This window comes from Silurus meridionalis, chromosome 19, assembly GCF_014805685.1.
Source record: "Silurus meridionalis isolate SWU-2019-XX chromosome 19, ASM1480568v1, whole genome shotgun sequence".
NCBI classification, from domain to species: domain Eukaryota; kingdom Metazoa; phylum Chordata; class Actinopteri; order Siluriformes; family Siluridae; genus Silurus; species Silurus meridionalis.
In genome coordinates this window covers 11,891,755-11,906,001 of record NC_060902.1, presented here as the reverse complement: position 1 = coordinate 11,906,001, position 14,247 = coordinate 11,891,755, and the positions used below count along the sequence as shown (strand labels likewise).

The 14,247-nt window shown below is 39.0% G+C and overlaps 1 long non-coding RNA gene across 6 annotated transcripts; it reads left to right on the top strand.

Moving 5' to 3' along the window:
* The first annotated feature begins 7,228 nt into the window (after nt 1–7,228).
* LOC124402099 lies at nt 7,229–14,247 on the top strand. Of its 6 annotated transcripts, none has more exons than XR_006928658.1 (4): nt 7,229–10,825; nt 11,344–11,766; nt 11,842–12,315; nt 12,565–14,247. It is a non-coding gene; the product is annotated as an uncharacterized LOC124402099 (long non-coding RNA). The 6 variants fall into 6 exon arrangements; XR_006928657.1 differs by having other exon boundaries at nt 7,229–11,502; nt 11,702–11,766; XR_006928659.1 differs by having other exon boundaries at nt 7,229–11,766; nt 11,842–11,994; nt 12,218–12,315.

Here is a 14,247-nt window from a genome sequence, read left to right as displayed (position 1 = left end):
GTGTGTGTGTGTGTGTGTGTGTATATATGTATATTAGGTCTGTCAAAATGTATGTAAAAAAATAAAATAAAATTACCACAAATTAATTTTCCCGGCACTAATTTTATTAACGAGCGATTAATGCAGCTCACATTTCTGTTTGGCCATTTTTAACAAATATATAAATAAATATAAAAGGGGCAAAATTAAAACCTTCAACGCAACAAATGTTTATATACGATATCCTTTCTTTACTCAGGTATAATAAAGAAAGTTTTACTGAAATCAAGCACATGATGCACACATCCGGCAATTAAATGTGTGTACAGTGTTAAATACTGTTCTGTATATACACATGTTCTAACTCATGCACATGGATACACATTTACAATTAGACTCACACCATACTACAAGTCCCCACTTAAAACGAAAAGTACTTCTGCAGCATTTTGAAGAGGTTGTCCACCTGCTCACCTTATTCACAGATTCTGTGTGTACTTTCCTGAGTGCTACATTTCATAAAGTGCTTTGTTTTTTTTTTTTCTTCTTGGGGAAGTTTTTCTCAAGAGAGCATTTCCCTATAGGGTTCTCAGGAGAACCCTTTTTGGAGAAAAAGTCCTGAACAGAATCTTTTTCTGAAACTTACCGCACACAGTACATTCAATTCAATTCAATTTTATTCTATTATATTCATTTTTATTGATGTAGAACATTTAACAATGGACATTGTCCCAAAGCAGAAAAGGTTGGTAGTAAAACAATGTATAAGTTTATTCCTTATAATTATAAGTTTGTCAACTAAATGATTTCCACCCCAGTTTTCCAGTCTCTCTGACTGCAATCAGCAATCAAATTATTTGGCATGGCAGAGCGAAGGAGTTGTCAAGAAGACAAAAAACGAACAAAAAAGAATCCAAAACCAACATGATTCCTGGCAGTGCACAGTATAAAAATAGAGCTCTTCTTTTTCCTGCACTATATCTCCAATAGTCCTCGCTAGTCATCTCTCCCCAATATATATATATATATATATATATATATATATATATATATATATATATATATATATATATATATATATTTTTTTTTTGTGTGTGTGTATTTCTTGTAGTGTATCTGTGAAAAATAGATACAAAGTCATATGATGGACAGCCCTCAGATTTATCTTTCATGCTGATTCAGGAATCTGGTGTATTCTCTGCAGGTGAAAGATACTGTGTACCTAGCTTGTTAGCAAGTGTGCAATGTCTTTGCATTATATCCTCTAGGTTACATGTGTCAAACTCAAGGCACATCTGGCCCGATGTACATTAACATCTGGCCCACGAGATGATTTTATAAAGAGCTATTATTATTGTTATTAATGTCCAGGCGATATGAAGCCCTTATAACGCAAACTAAAGATCCCATAATGCAGCGCTTCAGCTGCCTTACCAAACGCTAGACTACCTGGGAACATTCCAGCGTCAATCAAGTCGAGCTTCTGTTGATGTATTTAACCCTATTGTAGTTATTAACCCTACTGAAGTTATTTTGTAGCTTCTCACAATGACCAAGAGAAAAGTGGATTCTGAAAACAGCGCCTTTCAAAACCGATGGGATTCTGAGTAAATGTTTACTGACACTGCCGGTAAACACGTGTGTCTTATATGTGGAGTTAATGTGGCTGTAATTAAGGAATTGAATCTAAGACGGAACAACGAGACAAAACATCAGGAGAAGCTGAAAAGCCTGAATGCAGAGCAGAAGATCCAGAAAGTAGAAAAGAAGACTCTGACATTTCAGCAGACGTGTTTCACCACAGCAAAATCACAAAGTGAAGCTGGTGTAAAAACAGAGGAGAAATCAGAGGCACATCAGCCGGTTATTTACTGAGGGAGAGTTTCTAAAGAGCTGCATGATGAAGCTGTGAGACGTTTGGTGTTTGACTGGAGATATTTTTATGGAGAGCAAAATATTTTAAGTTATTTAAAGTTTAAGATTATTTTTTCATAAAATGGCATAAGAGCAAAGAAATCTGATTGTTTTGATTTGTTGTTATTTTAACGTTTACTTAAAAGCACAATTTTTATTTATTTGTTCAGGTTTTTTCGCAGCATGTTCATATTTCTAACTTGTATAATTTTGACAGGAGATATTTTTATGGAGAGCAAAGTATTTTAAGTTATATATAATTTAAGATTATTTATTCTGGAATAATATTCATGTGTGGTTTTTATTCATATTTATGTAAAAAAAGAAAAACATTTAGTTTTAGTGTGTTCAATAAATGTTTGTCCTGTTCGGCCCGCAACCTAAATGTGCTTTGAGTTTTGGCCCCCGGTGCAATTGAGTTTGACACCCCTGCTCTAGGTCCACCAAAACACTGATTAAAAGTTATTAGTGGCATGTAGGGTGAATGGGTCAGTGATTTGTGTAATGAAATGCACTGTGCTTTCAGCATTACAATGTATTAAATGTAGTGATCTTAGAATTAACAATAAAAAGTCTTTTTTTATAATAATTTTATAAATAAGATATTTCTGTAAGTGCTAAATAATGAGCATGTGTAATAGCTGCTGTGTTTACATATTAATCAAGATTACATTTTTACACTTCATTTTTCTAGGTCATAATATGTCTAATTGCTGTCAGTGTCATCCATGTCATTTGAAGATAGACTTACATAGCACTTACACACCCTCTTCAGGTCATACACCACTTCAACATGAAGGCCTGACTCACTCCTCAAATGAACAGCTGATAAGAGTCTGTTAGTTTGGGTCTCGGGTGCGAGTCGACGTTCGGTGCCTCTGGGAAACAGTGCTCTACTTCTTCCTCAGTGACAAGCAGCAGCACATTGCATGACAGCTGGTATGGGGAGGAGGGGACGAATTGGCCTGTTGTAAAGAAATGCCCAGAACGTGGCCGCATTAGCCACGGAATGTGCGCGCTCCTCTCATGCTTGGCTCACGAGACCCAAGAAGAGGAAAAAAATAAGGGCCTTCATTATTGCTTCAGCCAGAGAAGTGACTGTAGTGACTGCAACAGATGCTTGGAAGGGTTTTGGACGGCCTATTGCTGGTTCACGACTTTTTTTCATTGGTTGGGTCCTTCTTTTCAAGCTCATCTCCATCAGCTACTTGCATAACTATGTATTACATGAACAAACTGACTTGTTGCACTGACTGTAGTACATAAAGGAAAAAGAAAGATGTTTTCTTCATCAAGAAAGAAGACTTTTTCCTGAATTGGCTTGTAATTCATGCCTCTTTATACTCTAATGCACTTATTGATATATTTGTTCATTCATTCGCTTTATACTTGTCATGGTTACACAGGATCCCGAGTCTATACTGGGAACACTGGGCGTGAGCATGAACATGACTCAAAATTTACACACTTATTCACAAAGGGACATTTTAGAAGAATCAATCCACAGGCATGTTTTAGTGGTGGTGGAAGGTAACTGGAGAACCAGAAAAAAATTCATGGACACATCTGGAGTTATGAGGTAGCAATGCTGCCCAATGTGTCACTGTGCTACAAAATGTAAAAATATACTGTAAATCAAGTTTATACGATTTTTTTGCATCAGACGGACTTTGGATCAGAAGGTAGTAAGTTCAAATGTTAAAGCACCACCACCTGAATAAAAAAAGAGATAACTGTAATTGGCTCTGGATAAGAGCCAATGCTGTAAATCTGCCAAATTCTTCCTTTATATTATACACTTTTAAAGGAAACTTTGGTTCTCCTTAAGAATGTTGATGGAGAAGTATAGAGAAGGTCAGAAGGTGTTGCATTGTGTGTTTGTGGATTTAGAGAAAGCGTATGACAGGGTGCCGAGAGAGGAGTTGTGGTATTATATGAGGAAGTCAGGTGTGTCAGAGAAGTATGTGAGGGTAGTGTAGGACATGTATGAGGACAGTTTAACAGCAGTGAAGTGTGCAGTAGGAACGACAGACTGGTTCAAGGTGGAGGTTGGACTGCATCAAGGATCGGCCCTGGGCCCTTTCCTGTTTGCAGTGGTGATGGACAGGCTGATGAACAAGGTCAGACAGGAGTCTCCGTGGACCATGTTTGCAGATGATATTGTTATTTGTGGTGAGAGTAGTGAGCAGGTGAAAAAGAGCCTGGAGAGGTGGAGGTATGCGCTGGAGAGAAGGGGAATGAAAGACAGGAGGAGTAAGACAGAGTACATGTGCATAAATGAGAGGGAGGGCAGTGGAGTGGTGCGTTTGCAGGGAGAAGAAGTGGAGAAGGTGGAGGAGTTTAGGTACCTGGGGTCAACAGTGCAAAGTAATGGAGAGTGTGTTAGGGAAGTAAAAAGTGCAGGCAGGGTGGAGTGGGTGGAGAAGAGTGACAGGAGTAATTTGTGATAGAAGGGTATCTGCAAGAGTGAAAGGGAAAGTTTATAGGACTGTGGTGAGACCTGTGATGTTGTATGATTTAGAGACATTGGCATTGAGTGAAAGACAGGAGGTGGAGCTGGAGGTAGCAGAGCTGAAGCTGTTGAGATTTTCGTTGGGAGTGACGAGGATGGACAGGATTAGAAATGAATTTTATTAGAGGGACAGCGCATGTAGGTCGATTTGGAGACAAGGTGAGGGAGGCAAGATTAAGATGGTTTGGACATGCAGAGGAGGGACATGGGGTATATCGGTAGGATAATGCTGAGAATGAAGCCACCAGGAAGGAAGAAAAGAGGAAGGCCAAGGAGGAGGTTTATGGATGTGGTGAGGGAAGACATGCAGGTAGTTGGGTTGAAAGAGACAGGGGGGTATGGAGACAGATGATCTGCTGTGGTGTCCCCTAATGGGAGAAGCCGAAAGAAGAAGAAGAAGAAGAAGAAGAAGAAGAAGAAGAAGAAGAAGAAAGGAAAGTGTGGTTCTCCAGTGGTTAATCGGATGGATAAGGCTTCTTAGCTCTACCTTCCACCAGTTCACAATTATTTTTGTGTACAATATTGTTCAGTTTCCTGGTATTTGATCAACTAGACTTAAAAATGGTCAAATAATATTTAGTCTTTTTTCACTTTTAAATAGAAATAAAATCAAATTTAATAGCTATCATTTATTTACATCAACATTGCTATTCGAAACCATAAGTCCATACTTGTTAATAGAGTCCAGTCTCATGGCATTTTGTTATATGTTCACAAAATGCAATCTACTGATTCGAATTTCCCTCTTTTTTCGTGTAATCTTATATATATATATATATATATATATATATCATATTTATTTTATTTAAGTATTTTTGGTGTTTTCTTTCTGCTACAGGATACCACAAATGTTGTATTTCTTTTTTTTTGTTTGTTATTGATTTTTTTTTTTTTTTTTTTTTATCTTCAAGCACTATTAGTCAGCATTTAAATGGGAGAATTTATCCATGTTTTTATTGCTTTATATTCGGTAAACTACTTGCTATTATAAACCCTCGTCAGTGGTTCCTTCCAGTCAAAATACAGTAAATATATTCTCCTGGTTAATTAAAGAGACTGCGTTAAATAGAGACACACACACATTTGCTACAGTATAACACTAAAACTAACCCTAATCATATATTTTCAGTGTTATTCTCTGATAAAAATGGGGAAAAAACAGTACCTTTGGCATTTCTGTCAGCATTACCCATGATTCTCTGCCTCTGTTGCTATGGAGATGGAGCCAGACGGAGGCGGTCGTGCTGAGGGACACGAAAAAAGAGGGAAATTCTTCTTCTTTCTCTGCCGTGAGTTCATATTGGTTCATATGAAGAATGACTGCAGGCGGGGTGATGCAACCTGTGAATAAGCATTCCAAAACTTCCCTAACAATAATTTGCCACTTTGCATTCTGGTCTGTCAGCGCTGCACCACTAATAACTGTTTGGCCATTTACTGCATTATGATTTCCTAGACCTACCTTTTAGCATCTGACTATACTGCCTTTAGCGTCGTTATCTAGCATTTATGGGCAATATCATACCTGATTAATAAGATACATTTATAGATATTATAATTATAAATGTATAAGCCAATACATTTTCAGAAAAGCATAAATTATCACACTGAAGGGAAAATGAAAAGATTTTTTGGTTTAGGAAACTATATAAATTATATATTTAATATATTCTATATATTGAAATAATTCAAGGATCTAACAGACTTGTGTACATGTGTGTTTTTGTAACTATTGGTTTAATTGTTGTTAAATAATTTAGTTAAATAACATGAATGAATAATAATAATAGTTTGATTGTAAGTTTTTCCTTTCGAATTGAATAAATGATATTTGGATTTATAATCACATAAGGGCAGCAAGAATGTAGCAATATATATATATTTTTTTGCCAAATACAGTAATGCTATAAAGATGTGCATGTCAATTTCCATATCAATGGGTTCTGTTATGCTGGTATACTATAAGACCCTCCACTATTTATGTTTACAATAACCAGATGTAAGTGTGTAGTTACAATAATTACAAATGTTTCTAAGATGGATTCAGAGGCCTTCAGAAGACTGAAAACTGTACATGGTCCCACAACACTAAAGTCACCGGGTCCTTTTATTAGTTAATAATCCTCTACAACAAACAGAATGGAAGGTATGTGCATTTGCAGCTGTCTGTGTCTTAGTGCAAGTGGTGTCATGTTAAGTCACAGGAATGACCGTGTGCCCAGCCCACCTCACCCGACACTGGCATTCTCCTAGCCGTAAGTAAAAATCCAAGGCACCACAAACATTTTTTTAACAAATAGCAAACCAAAACATCTAAACCAAAAATCTATCAATTTAACAAACATAAAACAATTTACCAACAAATGTTAGCCAAACATCCAACCAACAACCAGCTGAATCAGTAACTAACAACAAGCCATCAAGCAACCATCCATCTGTCCATCCATCTATCTAAACTAATCGTTGAAAGTAACAATCTACACATCATATTTAAAGTGATGCAGTGTGTCACTGTGGCCTCTCATTTGTAGAGACTGTATTTTAGTGTCAATTACCCATCACTATATGAGGAGGCTCATTAAAAAACCCTTAGCATTGTTAAGTTAAGCACTAAAGAAGCTAAATAAAAAAGCCTCATTTTGTATGTACACTACTGCAGCTAGGTATATGTACTGGACCACATATGCTTATAAAGCTATGTGTAGCATTTCTTGACTACCCAGGCAAGTCCAAGTTTAAAATGCTCAAGGTATACTGTTTCTTCATTTGATGCATACAGATTCATGAATACATTTATGAATCATGTAAATTCTTATGTTGCTAAGTATATCGTATGGAATTTCCCATCAACATTTTAAAAACATGTCACCATCTTGATATGGGACTTCTCTCATTCCTAGCATGTACTGAATTCTAAGTTGGGCATATTTTGAGAGACTATAATATTACATTTATACATCTGTAGCCCATATTCCTTATTATGGCATTTGTTTTACAGTAAGGGCAAGGAAAAGAGAATGGCATTCAATTGTTTGAAAAGGAATTATGGCCTATATTTGTTTCAAGTCCTGATTTAGGGATGGGACGCTGACGAAAGCTGAGCTCCGCCCCCTCCTAGGCTTTAGCAGCAGAACAGAAATACTACTAACGAGCTTTTCTTCTCACCTTTTCTGTGTTTATATGTGACCTGGGCTTCATTGACCTTCTCCCATGTCAGCATGGAGACAAATTTAGTGCTCCAGTTTCCGGAGAGACCAAATAGCCTGACAACACTGAAACCAGGGTGAGAATATTTACACTTTTAAGATACGGATACTCGAATTACAGCTCTGGTCCTCCAGAAATATCAAAGTAAGCATTCAACATGTAGAGACAAGATCATCTTGCAAAAGTAGATATTTCTTTCTATGGGGGTTTTGATAGACTGGAATGTGGCTGGCATGCCAGAAGTGCCTGGCTGGCATAGAATGGCAATCATGTTGTAGCTGTATTGACATGTCTGTTCATTCCAACACTGAGGCGTCTGCCACGTCACCATTGGCCTGCAAATCTTTTTCCACCCTCTACTGGGTGGAAATCATGCACCCTCAAGGATCACAGAGTTTTAAATAACCAGCTATACTGTGCATGGGGAATTTACATACAGTAACAACCATGCAACACTTTATCTCATTTTAGACATTAGTTTCAAGGGTCAGTTTCTTTCATCCATCATCTATATCACTTATCCTACACAGACTCACAGGGATTCCTGGATCTTATCCCAACGCTGACCCAATCACATAAATTCACACACTGCAGGCAATTTGGAAATGCCACTCAGAATTAGAGGAAACCCCCAAATTCTCGCCCAACCTTGGAGGTGTGAGACAAGTGTGCCATCCATTCAAAACATGTAATGAGTTTTGTGTTTCTGTCAATATAACCAGTGGTGCACAGTAACAAAATAAATGTCATTTGTTGCTATACTTAAGTAGCTTTTTCGCATATCTGTACTTCACTGTAATTTCCATTTAGAGAGACTTTTATTTTACCTTCACTACATTTCAAAGTCAAATGATTGTTTCCAGCTTTATAAAAACTCTACAGTAGCCATTTTCTTCCAGTCAAGCTTTGGACAGTGTTGCACATTCTTTGTTCTCTAGTCTCCATTATTTTGTGTTACAAATCCTGCTACATTTATTGTTTATTTCTGTCCATGTCTGTTTCCTGGGTATCTCTAGTTTACATAAAATAGGTTTGGTCTGTCTCTAGTTCCTGTTTGGCGATGCTCACTATCTATGCAATTCTGTTCATACCACCTGGCTTGAAGGCCAGGTATAGTGTTTTTGGTGAGTAATAATCTTGTTTTTGCATCAAAGATATGATGCAAACATTAATATAATGCATTGGTCACAGGGTTTGTTTTGATTCGATAAGTAGGATTGGATGTTTGTCATCTGGGGGAGTGGTAGTTCATTGGTTAGGGCTCTGGGTTGCTGATTGGAGGATCTGTTGTTCAAGCTCTGGTATCGCCCTTGAACAAGACCCTTAACCCTCTGTGCCCCATGGGCGCTGTATCATGGCTGACATACCGCTCTAACTCTGGGTTTAAAACCAGGTGGGATATGCGAAGAAAATAATTTTGCTGTGTTGTAATGTATATGTGCCAAATAAAGGCTCTAGTTTAGCCACCCTATCCCATAACAGAATTTGTGAAGAATACAAGAGATTGCTGTAACATTCAAGGAGTGACAAGTACTTGCCAGATATTCCTGCAGCATGTTTAAGGTTGTTGTTGGTCTCTTGGCAGCCTTCCTGTTACCTTTCCATCTTGTTTTTTCAATTTCTGGGAAACTCTTAGTAATGTCACTGTAGTGTCTAATTTTATCCTTAATTGTTGTTGTGCATTCAAGGTGATCCATGGTGCCAATCATTCTTTGAAACTTCTTTTGTGCCTCTCTATTTGTACCTTTTGTCCATAGCTTTAGTAAGCAGATGAAACCATTAAGGTGATAGAGTTTTTTCATATCACTTCATTTAAGCAATATTGTGTAGTCACTTTGAACCATGTGTGTGATTGTGAACAACAGTGTATACAACCTTTGGCAACCAGGATAATGTATTTTTGTTGTTTTAGTTTTTTCCCCACCATCAATATTTATTTAGTTTTTTAATCCGAATTATATCAGTTGCTGTATATGTAGCATCCTCACCACCTGATGAGGGGAGATATGAATGATGCTGCTTCACCATCAGAATCTCTGTATTTTCTGAGCAGCGCAATCAAGCAATCAGTGTATCTTTCAAGGAAGAACAGGGAACACTGACCCTCACAGATAAGACACTATACAGTGCATTCGAAGAGTACATTCACTTGTTTTAAGTTCAGTGTTACTCTGATATAATTTATTTATTTGTTATTTTTTATTGCCTACGTTTATTTATTTATTAATTTTTGGAACCAGCACACTTTCCCCGTCAAAATAAATGTCAGCCCGACATTACTCTCCCTTTTCTCAACCCAACTACAATATATAATTTCTCCTGACAATACCTTGTGATTTCAATGCCCTCCTGTCGGTATGAATTCTCCCATTACAGGTAGTCGTCGACTTACGAGCACGATTGGGACCGACAGACTGGTCGTAACACGATTTGGTCATACGTAGAGAAGGCTATATGTACAGTACTGTGAAATGATCCTGAAAGCTGGTATGCACTGTCGTAACACGATTTGGTCAGCTAGCGATTTTGGTTGGCTAGCAATTGTGGTCGTAAAGTCGAATGGTCGTAAGTTGCATAGGTCGTAAGTCGACGACTGCCTGTACTTGTGTAATGCATGTCATGAATAGAGGCATATGTTGGAAACTACGTAGTCTTCCTTCTTTGAGCTTCATTCTTTTTTCTCCATTACTTCAGTCACTTTAATAGATGTACGAGTATGCTGGCTCAGACTGTTGCACTAGGTAAGTCTGTGGAGTTAAATTCTGCATGTCATATGGCATGGATTGAAACGCTATTGGTTTGTATGCCCTATAACATGCCAGAGTATCCAGACAATCATAAGTAAATGTCTTTGGTGGTCTCCTTTCTCTCTTAGGCCATCTGTATTCCTGATCTGTCTCCCTGTCATTCTCAACCGGTGTTACCAGTACATCTTAAATGTCATCAGGTCTCCCTCCAGGTTGTTCATTTTCCATCACACCAACTGCCTGTTGAGGCATTTCCTTATTTTTTATTTGAACTCCTTTTCCACAATCCTTTTCTGCCTCTTCGCAAATTTTTTGAGTTTCCTCTTCAGGTTCACTGGACCGGATAGCTGTATCTTCACTTACTAATCCTCTGTTTCCTTCTGCAGGTTTAGACACTGGACCTCAGGTACACTTTTCTCTCCCAGCTCAATGCCTTCTTGCCCAGGTTGCTGGGGCTAATCTGCAGGTTGGTAACGATAGTAAGGATAAGCTTCCTCCTCTTCCTCTTCTGGGACTCATTCACATCTACCTACTGGTTTTGTCTTTTCACTGGTCTTTCTTTTTTCTTCCTTCTTCACCGAGGTCAAATCACTAATGGTAAACTCCTCTGTAAGCTGACTGAATGGTCGCTTCGACACAGTCAGATAGTAATTCCTCTGTGCATTCTTTCATCACTGTCTCAATATCCAAAGGCATTCTTGATAGGCTGTCTTTGTCCACATCTTCTTTGCTGTGTTGTATTTGATATTAAAACGAAAATCCTCCAGTTCTGCCACCCATCTTTAGCTTTGCACTGGTTAAGGTGTAAGTGAGAGGGTTATTGTCACTGTACACAGTAAACGTAGGAGCATAGTACAAACATTCCCCATGTTTTTCCATGACAGCCCACTTCAGGGTAAGAAACTCCAATTTCCATGAGTGGGGACTGTCAGTGCCGGGGAGCCATAAGCAGTAACTCTAAGCTTTTCACCTTGCTTCCTATAGATAGAACTTTCCCCAAAACCCTGAAAGGATGCGTTCGTATGAAGTACTAATGGATGTGAAAAGTCTGGGAACACAAGTCAGGTGGCTTAACCAAACAGTCTATCAGCCCCTCCAATATCTCCTGGGGCTTGTCCGTCCACACAATCGGTCTATGAGAAGGTACTCACTTTTTCCTTTATCCTGTCAGTTTCTTGTCTACTTACATTATTTCTTTCTTGTCTCAGTGTCTTTCAGCAGACCATACAATGGACTCGCAATTTTAGAGAAATCCCTACATCCCTATATACTGTCGATAGTAGCTCAACAGGCCCATGACTGTTCTTAACTGTCCCACTTGGTTTGGTCTTTTATCTTTCAGGTTTCTCACGGCATATGTATCAGCTGGATCCATCTTACTACCTTCCAAAAGACAATCCTCCCAAGGTAACGCACCTCACATTTGAACAATTCGCACTGGCCAGGCTTTAGTTTTATTCCATGTCGTCTTAACCTTCGCAGGACTTTCCCTACATCATCCACATGATCTTCAAAGGTTCGACTAAAAACTAACGTGTCATCTAGGTAAGAAAAGCAGATGGTATATCTTAGCTCGCCAAGACACTGCTCCATGCAACGCTGGAAAGCTGAGGGTGCGTTCATCAGGCCAAACAGGTACCCTAATCCACTTATATAACCTCAAAGGGGTCACAAAGGCTGTTAAGGGTCTGCTCTCCTTGGCCATGTAGCCCTGATGATACAACTTCCTTTATTCAGGAATATAATGTTTGTTTACAGGCAACACATTGTCATAGTCTAAGGCTGAAACCTATGATACCACACTGTGCAGAGCTGGGTGGGGACATCATTGCATAACTGGTCACTTCTTGTCCCGCAGTCGTGACCCCGTCTGGTTTAACGGCTGCTCTATGTACAAGCTGGTCCCTGTGCTCTACAGCCAACCATGAAATGATCGCTACTGCTACACTTATAACAGTGAGTACAGTACACATTCAACCGACATGCCAAGGATTTTCTCACACGCGTTGATGGTCTACCACATGAATTAGCCTTATGGCAGTACATAAACTTCAGATGGATATGCAGATTGAGGCAGTGACATGACAGTCTGATCTCTCACATGAGTAGAGCACTGTGTAAAAAGGCATTTCCTTTAATTCACTTAAGATGTCAGGCTCACGTTTCTCTGTGCTTGTATGACAGGATATATTTTTTTCTTTTCAGAAGAGACTTCACTGGTCTGTACTGAATGTACTGATACTTGAAAAGGTGAGCTTATCTTTTTGTCCATGTTCACCTACCTGTCCTGATATCTGAAATTCTCTGCCCAGGGGGACATGACTGGCCTGTATGTCACTAACTGCAACTGGGAGCTTGTGTCTGGCTGGACATTTTGATTTTGCAAAGTAGCAGGACCTTGTATAGTGATTAGGTTCTGTTGTGTACCTGTGGGTTGTGGTGTATGGTTAACTGCTCTCTGTTTGTGCTCTATTAAATTAGAAGCAAGCTAACTGTAGAGTGTCATTCTCTTCCGGCAGCTTATCTTGTTCTGTAGTTTCTGCTACTGGTCTGTGCTACGTTTAGTTCTGAATCACTGTTTTCACTAATCTTCTGAATTTAAGGATTTTGTCTTTTAAATACAAGAGCTCAGACATGCCAGCATCTTCCAATTCACATGCAGCCTCTTGCTCTACATGTCTCACAATTACAGAAACAAGAAATGACCGGCTTTTGCTACTGGCATCTACACACTCGATCCCTAGAAAGGCGCATTGTTCAATCAAATTTTCTCATGACAGAGCACATACTGCTCCTATCACCTCAAGCTTCAAATCCTCTACGTGATCCATTAGTTACTCAGTCTCTCAATGTGTGTAAAGTGATAGAGGAAATGTCCTTAGCTGGCTGACAACTTGCAGCGCTTCTGGTATCAAAGATCAACCTCAGATTGCTGGTACTTTCCATTCTGGCTCGACACGGACACTGAACGTCTTCACTCCACTGGTCACCTGGGCTGAGTAGTAGGGTGAATGGCGGTGGAAGCGGACTTTCATCACTGGAAGCCAACTCACACTGCATTCATCCCAGTGGTGCCTCCAAAATGTAGCACCCTCACCACCTGATGAGGTGAGATGTGAATGATTAATAAAACACAGGACACAGAGCTGCTTCTTCACCATCTGAGTCTCTGAGTCTAAACAGCGCGTCCTCCTCCCCAAACAGGTGAACACTTCCCAAGGGAGAACAATCAAGCAATCAGTGTTCAATCATTCAAGGCTGAGCAGAGAACATTGGTCGTCACAGATAAGACACTATACAGTGTCTTCAAAGCATACATTCACTTGTTTTAAGTTCAGTGTTACTCTGATATAATTTATTTATTCATCATTTTTTTTATTTCCCACATTTATTTATTTAGTAATTTTTGGAACCACCACATATATTTAGCTTTGAAGTGCTGTCTGCCAGGTTTAGCTGGATGTGTTGAATGCTAGTTCATTTGACACCCGTTAGCTAGCATACAAAATATTAAATTTTTTCTAGCAACTAGTCTATCTAACAAATAATGACAGCTGTTCCAACATAATCTATTTTATGGAAGAATTCCTCTGTCAAATACAAGAATTGGAAGATTTTTCAGCACACGTGCCACAGAGGCAGCAGTGTTTGGGCAGTAATGTGAGGTGGGCTGGAGTGAAAGAGTTTGCTACCATAGTTGGAGAACGAGGGGCAGGTGGCTGAGAAGGGCCTGTCGTGAGGAGGAGCTGAGAGGACAGCTGCTTCTGTCAAACAATGACTTATTCTTCACTATTCACCACTCAGCACTGTACTACACAAACTCCTTGAACGTATACTGTAACAGGGCATTTATGTGTGTGTGTGTGTGTGTGTGTGTGTGTGTGTGTG